This window comes from Solanum dulcamara, chromosome 9, assembly GCF_947179165.1.
Source record: "Solanum dulcamara chromosome 9, daSolDulc1.2, whole genome shotgun sequence".
NCBI classification, from domain to species: Eukaryota; Viridiplantae; Streptophyta; class Magnoliopsida; order Solanales; family Solanaceae; genus Solanum; species Solanum dulcamara.
The window spans coordinates 55,662,889-55,677,685 of NC_077245.1; positions in this window are offsets into that span (position 1 = coordinate 55,662,889).

Consider the following 14,797-nt stretch of genomic DNA (forward strand, 5'->3'; position numbering starts at 1 on the left):
GAAGTGAGGAGTTGCCCAAATCAATAGTACAATCATATCTTACGCTGGCTACGTAATTTATGGGATTTGAGTTATCTAAACTCTTACCCAAATTGGTGTTCAATACTACTCCTAAAATCAAGCAATAATTCTCATATAATAAAACGAGTAAGATACTCAAAATACATATCATTGGACTTTACTTAGATTAGTCAAACTCTTTTCAACTCCTTATGATTTATCTTTTAAAAACAATAAACATTTGGGATTTCTCGTGTCCCTTCAAACTCTTTCTCAAAGTATCATTTATGCATAATACTCCAACTCATTTAAACTTGGTAAAAATCATGTATAAAATCAATAATATAAAGCTTCATAAACTCAAGTAATGTATACACTTGGGACATTCATGTTCCCTCAAAACCATCTTTTTCTCAAACATGAAAATACTCTCTCTTCATTCTAAAATAATGCACTTTATTAATTCTAAAACAATGCATAATAATAAGCAATGTAATAACTCAATTAAAGTTCATGTGAAACTAGGTATGAACAGCGATTCGAGAATAAAACTTACATAAATAGATACAATCTGAAATAAATGAACATGAAGCTCAATAATAGCGATCATAACTCATTCGGAAACTCAATAGAATTAGGGTTAGAACTTAAACTTGAACTCATAATAACTTAATTGAGATATAGGGTGCGAGAACAAACTCATTTCAATGCTATGATTAACTTTACATACCTGGAAGAATGATGTTCTTGACAGAACTCGAAGAATTCAATGGATGTGCTTGAACCCTATCTTTTTCTCCTCTCCAATCTTTACTATCTTTTTCTCCTCTCCAATCTTTACTCTAAGTCTTTGAAGTGTTAATGAGGAAAAAAGGGTCGTAGGGTAGTTATAATGGACTTAACTTAGTCTCAAAATGTCAAGATTTTAACTTAAATAGGGAGGAAAAAGATGAAAACACCCCTTATTAAAAACTGATGAGCCGTAGGGTCCCTCTCGTGGAAGTTGAGTGCACTTTTTGGAGCTCACTAAAATTGCAATTTTGGGTCTACGGGTTTCTTCTACGGATCTTATTAACGGATCGTGGAACGAGTCTGAGATGGGGCTTCAAGACTTGGTCTATGGGATCTTCTACGGTCCGTAGCACCCTCTACGGATCATGGGGTCCCTTCGACCTTAACATTAAATGACCAAGTTTGAGAGCTTGGTCTACGGCTTAGGTTTATGGTCAGTAGGACCTCCTACGGCCCGTAATTTTGGTCTATAGACCGGGGCTTTTGGAATAGTAGAAAAGGTTCGTTTCCACGAGCCGTCCTATCATCTGTGGAAGCTTCTACGGGCCGTAGGTAGGATCTGTAGAAAGTCACCTAGTGTAAAAACTCAGCTTTTTCGCTAGGCTCTTGGACTGCTCTAAGTTATAATATTTTTGGGGTGTTACAGAAACCTTTGTGCTACCACAACAGTATGTTCATGTACTGTGATGGCATCATACATGATCTGAGGAGTGGTATCAATATATGAAATAGTCCTTAATGATACCATGTCAATATATGATATATTATGATGATATCATTGAAAAATTATGTCATGACCCAATTTCTCAAGTCATGATGACACCTACTCCAACCCACCAGTAGGTAAGTCTAACCCATAGGCTAGAGTTAGAAGCAACGGCTATTAAGTGGAAGAAAAACAAATGAAGAAGAAACTGATAATAATGTATGAAAGAGAAACCAAAATAAATATATCCAAGAACCATCTCCAAGACCGGATATCAGTCGGTATTTGAGCATCTAATAAAAATAAGACTACAAGGATATTACAAGTACAAAATAGGTACAGACTATCTTTGAATACAACATAAAGACTAGCCTATCTAAAATATATGAAAATCGGCAACTCCGCACTCCAGGAGCTCACCAAATCTCTGGATCCAAGCTGCTCTGCACCAAGTCCAAATCACCAGCGATAACTCGTACAATGATTTGTAGGGTGCAGAAGTGTAGTACGAGTATTAAATGAATGGTACTCAGTAGGCATAGGCCGACTGAGCTCTACAGATAAAGCAAGTATAGATAACATATAACCAAGTAAATACAAAACAAGTAACTAATCAAGAGCTAACCCAAGTTAAGGCAGTAAATAAGAGTAAAAAAACAAAATACATAGAGAAAAGAATTAGAATCAAGGAATGCACCTAAAAATGCCAGCCAGCAACCTATTACAATAAGTAGGCACTCTAGGAGTCAACTAATTAGAAACGAAATACTGATTGCCACCGCTAATCATATAGTCACCTAAGGACTAATCAAACTGAACCTAGCAAGAAGTACCAACAACAAATTCAGACTAAGAAACCCGTAGAACAACTATAAATACAATATTAGATAAGTACAAGTATAATTAAACAATAACCAACCATACTCCCGAAAGGTACAAACAATAACAAACATACCCCAAGCCCCCATAAAACCGTGGGACCAAACAACAAACAAGTATACTGATGATAGGCGATCTTAATAAATGCAAGTTTATAGTAAAAAACAGTAACATCATCGGTGACTCTCAGAGATCATCAATAAATAAGTGTATAGATCCACTCCGACCCTCGTCCTGCCAGGTGGGACCCATGCAGCTCCCTAATCTGTGTTACACTGGCCAGAGGGGCCATAGGGAACGCGGGAAGTCTATTACACTACCTAGGCATGAACCAGGTCTTATACATAACACATAGCATCCCTGTCATTGTACAGGAAAGTGAGTAGCCAAGCAAATGTAGGAAATAGAGATGTTGCACCAGATAGTCAAGTACACGCTCAAGGAATTCCAGATGTAGCCAATGTAGAAAAAAGGCGACGTCGTGCTGGATATCAACAAAAACTGAGTGCATCCTTGATGTCTCTGATACTGCCAATATAAAAAAGAGTACGTCATCGATGCCTCATAAGTCTCAAAACCAGTGTCCAAATGATTCAGGTGGTACGACTCCCATTTAAAACTAGTTTTAAAAATATAGTAAAAGTGTGAAAATTCCTTCTAAAAAATAGTAGTAAAAATCCATGAAGTAGTCAGGATCATACCACAAAAACATGTGAAAATGCTCAATCAATGCAAGCATGCCATCACTAGCATCCAAACAAGGTACATATAATCTAGAATACAACATTAAGTCTTACCATCCTATCAAGGCAAAGAAAACTAACTTGAGATCCAATCGCTTCTCAAATACGACCTCGAGCCTAATAATATAATACTAGTCAAAAAGGTATCATAACCTATGGCTAACCATAAAGCGAAGTAATTGGGAATTAGATCAAAATCATAAAGGGGGAGAAATATCTCTAGGATCAAGCCCTTACCCTAAATATGTCACTTCATCTCCCAATGATCACAAATAATCCAAACCTACGGCTACGACGAGCCAATGAGGTCTCAAGCACTAGCACAAGGTCCATAACAAGCTCTACCGAAAGCTACGCCTAGCTATAAGGGTGGTACAACACATGATAAAATATCTAAAGCTCAAAACTAGCCTAAGGTCGTCAATACCAATCCTAAAAAGGATAATAATGCCAAGACAATACCAAACAGAGCCCAATGGCCTAAACTATGGATTTCACGTGACTATTCTAGTTTAAGGCTTAACCGTGAATCAAGAAAATGAAATGGGGGGAGGCAAACCCGATTCTCATCAAGTACCAACCTAAAATCACATTTAATGTATACTAAACGATATCTATAAAGCTCAGTCAAAGGGGGAGACCATAGCCTACCTCGAAGCCGATCACGCGATTACTGAATCTACTAATTTAAAGTTTTCCACTTCTGAATCACCTCCAATTACTGCCACGCTAAAAAAATATTAATCACAGCGTCAATAAAGATATTTTGACACCAAAATTGCATTTTGCGGAGATGAATTCAAAATTGAGTCTAAAAAAGGATTGTGGGATCCGCACTGAAAATCCCAAAATTAACTCTGTGAAAAGGTATATTTGAGCGTACTGAACTTGTATCCCAAAATGGGACATAATTCGATGCTTGTAGATAGAGAAATCATCTCATATAATTATTTTTACCATTAGAGCTTAAGAAGAGAGAGAGCAGTCCCATTAGGATAAAAATTACCTCAAATGACAAGTCTCCAGCGTCCCCAAGCACTTCAATGTGTAGACACAAACTTTCTAAACACGCTGGACTTCAAATCACCCAAAATAGAATCTCCTAGCTCTAGTTATCAGATTTTGAAGTTGAGAGAATAAGCTGAAAACGGGTGTTTGAAGGACTTTAAGTTGCTAGGAATTAAACCTCCACTAACGCAGAGCTTCCATGCCCGTGAATGCGGAGACAACCTCATTAACCCTCCACGAATGCAGAGCTTCCATTCCTATGAATGGGGAGAACAAATATTTGCTTCACTAGCAGCAGTGCACCAACACACTTCCAAGTTGAGGAAAAGTCCCGATGGAGCCTCGAAACTCTTTTGGAACCCCATGAATGCAAATGAACTATTCTACCCCACTAAATTCGATATTTTAGACTCAATAGTGCATTCAAAATTTCCATCCGAGATCATCTATACAAAAAGTAGGTCCTACACCCAAGTGCCATTTTAAGACAAAATCAACAAAGAGGCTCGAAATAAGACTGAAAGCCGCGGGAACCGCATGAAAGGTCGTACTAGATAAAACTTGACATTTTGGAGCTAATCGTGCTAATGGAATTTTAATTCGAGCATGTTTACCAAGAATATTAACCATAGTCAAACTTAGACCAAAGCTTAAAGGTTAAAATGCCTAATGGCTCAAACTTGCACCTAAAGCCTCAGGACTTGATCCAAACCTGATATCAGCCTAAAATGACTATTATGGAGTTGATGGAACCATCATAATTCCATTCTGAGGTTGTTTTCATAGAGTTTTGACCAAAGCCAACCTTTCAAACTCTAAAAGCTCCAAAATAGGAAAACAGGCATAAAACCCAAATGAATGACCAGTGACTGAACTGTCAGTGCCAGTAAGTCATAAATGACTTGGAGTCGCTATAGAAAAGCTCTAAACACCAAAAAGATTGGAAATTGGAGAAAATGACTTAGAGGATAATTACAACATCCACTACTAAAAGAACTTTCGTCCGCAAAAGTAGAAGTACAGTTACAACTTGATGGTACAAAAAAATGAGGGCACCGAGCCCACACACTCTGCCAGAGCCTCAGATACCCTCGCAGGTTGAAAAAAGCTATTAAAGAACTCGGGGTGAGAGGGAAAATCCTCGAATTCATTTCAAACTCCCAAAACTCCTCCAATTCCCTTTTGGGGTCCAACTCTCACTCAATTAACTCAAACTTGACCGAAAACACTAGATTCATCTGAGGAAACCAAAACTACATTGAAACCACCAAAATGAGAAACACGGGGCCATATCAAATACAACTTAACTCATAATTCACAATACTTTCCTTATGCTCTAAATCTATTTTCTTCCATCCACCAAGGGCGTTTTGTTGGTCCTTGGTTATCCTGAACACTACCAACTCCATTTGAAACTTATTTGTAGAGCCATACCACACAAACCTTAGAGGAGTCACATACTTCAACAAAACCTGTAGGGATGACAACAACCCAAACAAGGAAAATAACTCGAGGCAAAGCCCAAAATTCCAATTTCAATATCAAAAACCAACAATCCAAGCTTAAACTCACCTTCTAAAACTGAACACTCAACTCCAAAGGACAATTATCCCATGAACGACAAGGCTACACTTAGTCTAGTTCCACTGACTTACTTCTAACCATAGGAACTTTTGAAAAGCCGACACTATGTGCCTATAAACCATTCGGCACCCTAAATCTTAGCTAATCATCCTAGTCTAAGGAAAACTAAGTTGGTAGATGGTGAATAAACATAGTACGCAATTGGAAGATCAGGATTTCTCCCTGCCATTCAAGCGGGATCAGATTGGGCTTTAATTGGCCGATGTTGTCCAAGGGCACCAACTAGATCAACGAATACCACAAGCTATACAATATGCTATAAGCAAACTTCGCATCCTAAACAATTCAAAAATCACACATTCCATGAATTACTTTGACCCCACCCCTTAGATGAACCTTTTAAACAACTTCCCATCCTCCAGCTTAGGCTACCTCTAAAGCCAATAATGGGCACCACTAATATAACTCCAAATGACAACCAAAACCTCGAGAGCTACCAACATAATCGCAGAGAACTAACAATAACTGTAACAAGGCATAACGGGAGATCAGACTTCCCAACTCAACTAGCCATAGTCAACACCAAAACCCTCAAAAAGGATGATTTTAAAAGATTGAACGAATGGACTACCACATTACAACCGAGAATAAGACTAAGGCAAAAGGGAAAAGACAACCAACTAGGATTACCATAATACGACCAAAGGCTATACTACCTTTCTCACAACTCCAACAACCACAATCTCCCTACCACCAATAAACCCAATCACTAAAAATGCCATAAAGGAACAAACCAGGTAGGCTAAAAGAGAAAACCTCAACTTCTCAGCCTTAGGATTAAACTAAATAATGCCAAGAAATAAAGATAGTTGTCTAAGCCAATAAAAATCAAAATAGGAGAAGAGAAATAGTAATCAAAGAAAATCTACCTATGCACAATGGAAAAAAGAGCCATTCAAACAGTAATCCAGCGGGACGACAACTAATCAAGGAGACCTTCTAAGCCCACTAGATCCACCATCACCACTAGTCCCATAGCTCACAAAGTTGGTCTATCTACCCACCTAATAAGGATCGGCACCACAACAACAACAACTAGCAAGAGAGGCAAAAAGGGAACAACTAACTAGCCAGTCGCAAAATCATAACACGGCCACCAAAGCAAAGGTATAGAGAGTTGCTCAACTATTGCTTTTCAACATAGAAACTCTACCTAGTCTATCAACTACTAAAAAAATCAACTACAACATTAAAACACATACATATAAGTCAAAGTAAGGCTACCACCATAGTAATGAGGTAAATAACAAGTCAAATAGGCATGTATGGGTATGAAAACCCCAAAACTACACAATATAAGCAATGACTGATAACACAATGAACTAGCACAAATATAATTATTACCTGCAGCCTCTACTTCTGACTGACTTATAGGATCATAGAACGGATTCTAACCGACCTCGCCCTGAACATCTGAAGTACCATCAGCAACATTCTGAGCGCTATCCTTAACTAGAAGTGACATAACCCCATGAGACTGACCAGGTTGAGCAAATCGTACACTGGTCCCATATTGGGGACACTCTCTAGATCGGTGGCCAAGCTCCCCACGGATGTGAAAAGGTCCAACTACTCTAGCCTGGGAGTAAGAGAAGTTTGGAATGTCTGAAAGATCAACTCTCACCCGGGGAACTCTTGGGACTAGTGATCAAACCCTCCCACAATCATAGCAACCTCTATAGTCTGAAGCCCGATATAAAGAGCGCGACAAACCTCTCTTGCGGCCTCTAACAAACTATGAATCATCTCCAACCCTCTAGGAACTACCCTTGACTGTATCGGGGTCCTGCGACACTCCCTAGAAAGGTGGACTACCTCACCACACTCATAGAAATCATCACCATATATCAACCCACTATAAGGACTTTGCTAAAATAGGATGAGCTCCAATACCTGAAGGCCTAATATACTCACCCCGAGAAGTCTAACTTTAACTCTGTTCACTGTAAGCTCTATGACCTGTGTCAGAATATCCTAGAACTTGAGGTGTTACCACAATAGTTCTAATGGATCTAGAAGGAATATGACCCTCACTAAACTAATACCCATCTCGAAGTGGAACGCTGTCACCACTGTGCTGAAAGCGAGGCCTCTTAACACTATCTCTATAAGCGTCAAGGCATGCTTTCTCCTCGGCTCTCGTATGACTAAATACCTAGGGAAAGGTAGACCAAACCTCTATCAAGTACTCTGATGCCAAATGAAGTGGCAAGGACAACTCTCGACAAACTCTTGACTCATATCCCGATTCATATGGGATGATGTGGGGTTATTCTCAGCCAACTCAAAAAATCCCATGACATACTTTGTTATTGATGACGAACCCTGATAGACAACTATCAAACCATTCTGGCCTGAGAACCATCCACCAAAACTCTGGTAGAACCTGCTGATGCTTCGACCGGTGTCCACCGAAAACATCCATATAAGAGAGATTGGATTTCAAAGGATCAGTTTTAGAGGTTAATTGAAGCAAAACATACGATAAGGAGTCAATGAACAAAATTTCCTAAGAATTCCCTATAGTCTCCTAAAGATAAGATATGGACATCTTCGCAAGAATCTACTAGGCATTGCCATCATACTAATGATACCAGTCAACCCAGAGCTTTAATATTAGCTTTTCACGACCCATTTTCTTAGTTTATGATGGTACATACTTTAACCCACCAGTAGGTAATCCTAACCCATACCCCAAAATCAGAAGCAACGTGCTATCAAGCGAAATAGAAACAAATCAAGAAGAAATCGATAATAATATAAGGAAAGAAAAACAAACATAAATACATCCAAGAACTATCCGCAAGACCTAGCATCAGTCGGTATTTGAGCATCTAATCAAAACAAGAATACAAGGCTTTTACAAGTACAAAATAGGTACAAATTATCTTTGAATACACCATAAAGACTAGCCTAGTCAAAATATATGGAAATCGTTAACTCTAGACGCCAGGAGCTGACCAAATCTCCGAATCCAATCTTCTCTACACTAAGTCCAAATTACCAATGATAACCCGTACTATTATTTTCAAGATACAGAAGTATAGTATGAGTACCAAATAAATGATACTCAAGGCATAGGCCGACTGAGATCCTCTGATAAACCAAGTACACATAATATATAACAAGGTAAATACAGCACAAGTAACTAATCAGGAGTTAACACAAGGTAAGGTAGGAAATAAGAGTAAAGAGACAGAATACATAGAGAAAAGAACAGAGTCAATAAATGCACCTAAAAACGCTGGCGAATAACCTATTTACAATAAGCAACCACTCTAGGAGTCAACTAATCAAGAACGAAATATTGTATGCCACCGCTAATCATATAGTCATATAAGAACTAATCCAACTGAACCTAGCAAGAAGTACAAACAACAAATCTAGACTAAGACACCTTATAGACCAACTACAAATACAACATAAGATAAGTACAAGTATAATCAAACAATAACCGATAGAACGACCATAGCACCAAAAGTTACAAATAATGACAAACATACCCTAGGCCCCCATAAAACTGGAGGACCAAACAACAAACAAGTATACTGGTGATAGACGATGCTAATGAATGTAAGTTTGTAGTAAAAACCAATAACATCATTGGTGGATCTTAGAGATCATTAATATACAAGTGTATAGACCTACCCTGACCCTCGGCCTGCCAAGTAGGACCCGTGCAGCTCCTTCATCCGGTTCTGTGGTTCACCAAATAGAGGGGCTTATAGGGGATGCAAGAAGTTCATATACACTACCTGGGCCCAAACCAGGTCTTATACATAATAAATAGCATCCTCATTATGGTACTAGAGAATGAGTAACTAAGCCGATGTAGGAAAGGACGATGCCGCGTTAGATAGTCAATTACAGGCTAAAGGCATCTTAGATGCAACCAATGTAGAAAAGAGCGAAGTTGCGCTAAATATCAATTAAAACTGAGTACATACTCGATGACTCTGATACTGCTAGTATAAAAAAAGTCCTCGATGCCTCATAAGTGTTACACCCCAGAAAATTCCGTGTTACTAAGGCTATATTTGGTTTTATGTGAGTTGAAATAGAGCCCACATGATGGGATTTTTATAGAAAGGACATATGATAAATTATATGGATAATATATATGAATTTAAACACAACTCAATAAGGACCCTTGGGCCAAATCCAAGTGTAAGCCCTCCAAAAAGATGTTTTTAAGTTATATTTTCGGGTGATCTAACTTGGGGAGACCACAACCCCATCATTGTTTGAGAACTTGGGAAAACTCCTATAATGAAAGTTGTAGATTATTTTATTATATTTCCAACCATAGGTCGTGAGAATTTATTTGATATTAGAATCAATAGATATGGCTATTTTACTAAATAAAGGCGTTGACCGCAAGTAGAGAGTTGGACACGTGGTGGAGACGTGGCAGGACCACTCCACTACCCTTTATCACTATAAGTAGGCTCAAAAGAGATCATAAATAGTATGATAATTGTTATATTCCTTAATTTTGCACATTGGACTATTCGTGAGCTCATGGACTATTATATTCTGTAATTTCATACATCGAGTTAGTTGCAAAAGAATCGACTCAAGTTAAAGACGGGATTATTTTTGGACATGAAGTAGAAATATTTAATTCCTAATTCTAATTAAAAGATATTAGTTGAGATTATGAATTAATTTAACTATGGTTGGATTATTAAGTAGGAATATAAGATTAATTAAGATAAATTAAGTTAATAGTGGGATGACAAATGGTCCCCCACTGCCACATGGCCAATTCCGATTGGCCCATGCTTTAGTAGGGGACAAGTGGCCACCTTGGGCAGCACAACTTGTCTACTTGTTGACTAAAATGTTAGCCAAAAACATTTTTTAACTTTAGAAAATTTTGGAAGAAGAGAGAAGCTCATCTTCACCAAGTATAGAGAGAGAGGGAGTTCGGCCATGACAGCAAGTTTGAGATCCAAACTTGGTGACTAAAAGTAGTTTTCTTCAAGTGTTTCAACCCTTTAGAAGTTCCATAGCAACATGACTTTTATCAAAAATATCTGCACCAAAAACGTTTTCCAACCCTAGATAATTCTATAAAGAAAGTAGTGACAAATGTAGAGAGAAAGAGAAATTGACCAATCCTTGGCTTGAGGAAGAAATTAAGGGGTCAAGTGTGGTGATTCTTCAAGGTTATGGTAGCAAGGATGGAGTCTTCAAGGCAACAAAAATATTGATGAACCAAGCCCTCAAGTTTCTAAGCAAATTATGTCATAAAAGCCTAAGGTAAGATTCAATCTTTTTCTACATATTTTAGAGGATTTAAACTTGTGTAAGTTGGTAAATGTGTGGTTAATATATAAAATTATGGGTATTGATGATTGAAATATGTGGAAGACGTTGGGGGTTGTTTTGATGCAGAAAATAGTGAATAATATTTGCTTAGTATTTTGATTGTTATGGATATGGATTTTGTGATAAAAATGAAGGTATTTAGTGGTTAAAGTTTAATATAAACTTATTGTGGGTTGTTGTAAGGATTTTAGTAGTAATAATATTATTTATTTGCATATTAATAAGGTGATGTAATGGTTTTTTTCTTGCTGCTATGTCTCACAAAAATTAGAAGAAAATTTAGTACGAAATTAGGATTAAAATCGTATGTAGTTTCCTTGGTGTGTTCACAAGTAATCGCAAGGTTTTGAGCCTCTTTATATTGTGAGTTAGGGGATGTTTTGATAGGTTGTTGTTCTTGTTGAGCTTGGAAGATTAATGATAATTAAGGTTATATATTGCATTGTATGTTGGTTGGATTGTTTTAGGATTGTTTCGATAAAATGTTAAGACTATGGATCATTAAAGATAACATGAAGATGTAGTAGTTGCATATGGATTTGGAATTGTTGTTGAATGTTATAAATGTGGGCTGCCTTAACTTACCAATAATATTATAATGAAGATATTCACTTGTATTAAATGGAATTGGAAACAAGAAAACCCCAGATTAGTGTTGGTATTAAAATTGGAGTTTCTGAAATTAGATTGGGTTGATTGTTGTTGTTGCTATTATTGTTATAGATTATGTGTTAAAAGTGAAGAGATTGTATATGTTAATGTTAAATATCCTTTTAGGTCGTGTTGGGGCTGTTCTAAGCTAAGAATGATAGATTAATTTTGAGTAATGTTGTAGTTATTATTGTGGCCTAAAATATTAAGGGAGTTGCCGCCTAGACTTTTGTTTGGCAAACCCGTTTTTAGATGGGACTGCTGTTAGTAATTTTATCATAACTCCTTGTGTAAAGCTCATGCAAGGTAAGGCTGCGTACAATAGACCCTTATGGTTAGGCCCTTTCCCAGACCCCGCACATAGCAGCAGCTTTAGTGCACCGGGCTGCCCTATTTTTCGTTGTGTAAAGCTCCATTTTGAGTGATTAAAGATGTTCTGGAAAGCTATTTCATAGATCTAAAACTTTTATTTAGGCTCTAAAACCTAGTTTTGCTTTTATATACTTGAAAAATGGTGCTGAAGTTCAAGGGAGGTACTGTCCAAATTTTCAGAAATAACCTACTAAGGACGAAGTATGTTTTATGCCTTTCCATAGCCTAATCATAGTGCGTAACGTATTAATATAGGTTGAGATCCTATGGGCAGCATATACATATTGTGTGCGGATAAATACTAAAGGTATGTAAATCCTATCCCTTCTTTGTTTTGGTATGATCCATATGAAAGCAACAGATGACGAATGCATAAATTCCAAAGAACCTCGTATTCTTAGATACATTAGGATGGCTAATGTTCTTGATTTTCTAGAACTTATATCATTATGACTTGATGCATGTGTATGACTCCAGCCATCCTAATTTGGTATAATTCATATTTTGGTATACATCATGATTCTTATTAACTCCTTAATATTAGAACTCTTACAATAATTGAGCTATTGCTTCTCAAGTTTTTTTATACGTTGGAAAGTAGTAAGCATGTAAAGCTAGCCCTTTCTTCTCCTTGTCATGATCTTTATGAAACAAATATATGATTTTTATATGATTTCAAGGAATTTCCTATTCTTAGAGCCACTTGGATGGCCAATGATCTAGATTTCCAGAAGTTCTATTTTGATGCAATCCATAGTGACATTCAAAAGGTACTTGATATGGCTATTGTCTTGATTTTTGAATTATAGCTCATTTTGATTATTCTATCGAGTCTCAAATATGATTTAATTTGCATATGGTTGCTCACTACTCTGCTCGTTCATGCCTCAATATATCTTTCACCGAATCTCAAGCCGGGTATGTATTCGTGCACAATTTCACTGCATTGTTCATCGAATCCCTCACTAGAGGGCTGAGTATGGTATATATATATGATGATATGATATGATGACATGATGATGTGATGATGGCGCCGGGCCCCATGATGGGCCAAATATGATACATATATATGACAAATTCACTGAGTCCATAATTGACCGGATATGATATATGATATAATCATGCATGATTTTATTTCATAAGGCACACATACAATGATTTTTTGAGTATCATACTTGTCTCCTGAATCTCTACTTCAGATGTGATCTCATTTATGATATGTTATGCTTTATATACTCAGTATATATATCGTACTGATCCTCTTTCTAAGGGGGAGTTGCATTTTATGCCCGCAGGTACATATATTCATTTCGGAGATCCGCCAGCTTAGAATTTTCACTGAGCTATTTTGGAAGTGCTCTATTGTCCCGGAGCCTAGAATTTTAGTATTGATATTTTAATGTATATATTTATTTATCAATGGGTACAACAGAGCCCTGTCCCGTTATATGTTACTATTGATATTCTTAGAGGTCTATAAACATATATGTGGGTGGTATATAGATGTTATCCAACTGTACTAGTATGACTTATATTTTGGAATATTTCTATTCATAGTGGTAGCCTTGTCGACTTGCATATATGCATGTATATTTTGGAATATGATGTGTAGTGGCAGCCTTGTCAGCTTACGTACTATGTTATCTTTTGACGATTGTGACTCCCAGGAGATAGGTGATTTGGATATATATATGACAATTTTGAGGCGATGTTCTGCTCGTATAAGTCCTCTATCATGTTTAGTTGCTGATTGATTATAAATAACATGTGTATATACGAATGTCCAGTTTGGACACTAGTCATGGCCCACAAGGTTGGGTCATGACAATAAGTGTCAAAACTAGTGTCCGAATAATTCAGGTGGTACGATTCCCATTAAAAACCAGTTTTAAAAATATAGTAAAAGTGTGAAAATCACATGTATACTAAATGATATCTAATAAATCTCAAACAATGGGGGAGATCGTAGCCTACCTCGAAGCCGATCACACGTGCTCTAAATCCACTAATTTGAAGCTTTCCACTTTTGAATCACCTCCAATTATTGAAATGCTAATAAAATATTGATCACGATGTCAATTCAAATATTTTAATACCAAAATTTCATTTTTTCAGAAATAGATCCAAAATTGGGTCCAAGGAATTATGGGACCCACACTGGAAATCCCAAAATTAATTTTGTAAAAAGGTATAATTGTGCTTACTAAACTTGTGCCCCAAAATATGAGACAATTTAATGCTCAAAAATGGAGAAATTCGTTCATGCAATTATTTTCACCATTATAACTTAAGAAGAGAGAGCAGCCCCATTAGGATGGAAATTACAAGTCCCCAGCATCCCCTGAGCACTTCAATGCATAGCCAAAAACTTCTCGAACATGCTATACTTTGAATCACCAATAATGGATTTTCCTAACTCTAGTTATCGCATTTTGAAGTTTAGAGAATAAGATGGAGAACGGATCATTGAAGGACTTTAAATTGCTAGGAATTAACCCTCCGCGAACGAGGAGCTTCTATGCCTGCGAACGCGGAGAAAAACCTCATTAACCCTCAGAAATGCGGAACTTATATGCCTGAGAATGTAGGGAACAAATATTTGCACCAGCAGTAGTACAACAACACAATTCCAAGTTAAGGAAAAGTCCCGACGGGGCCTCGAAACTCG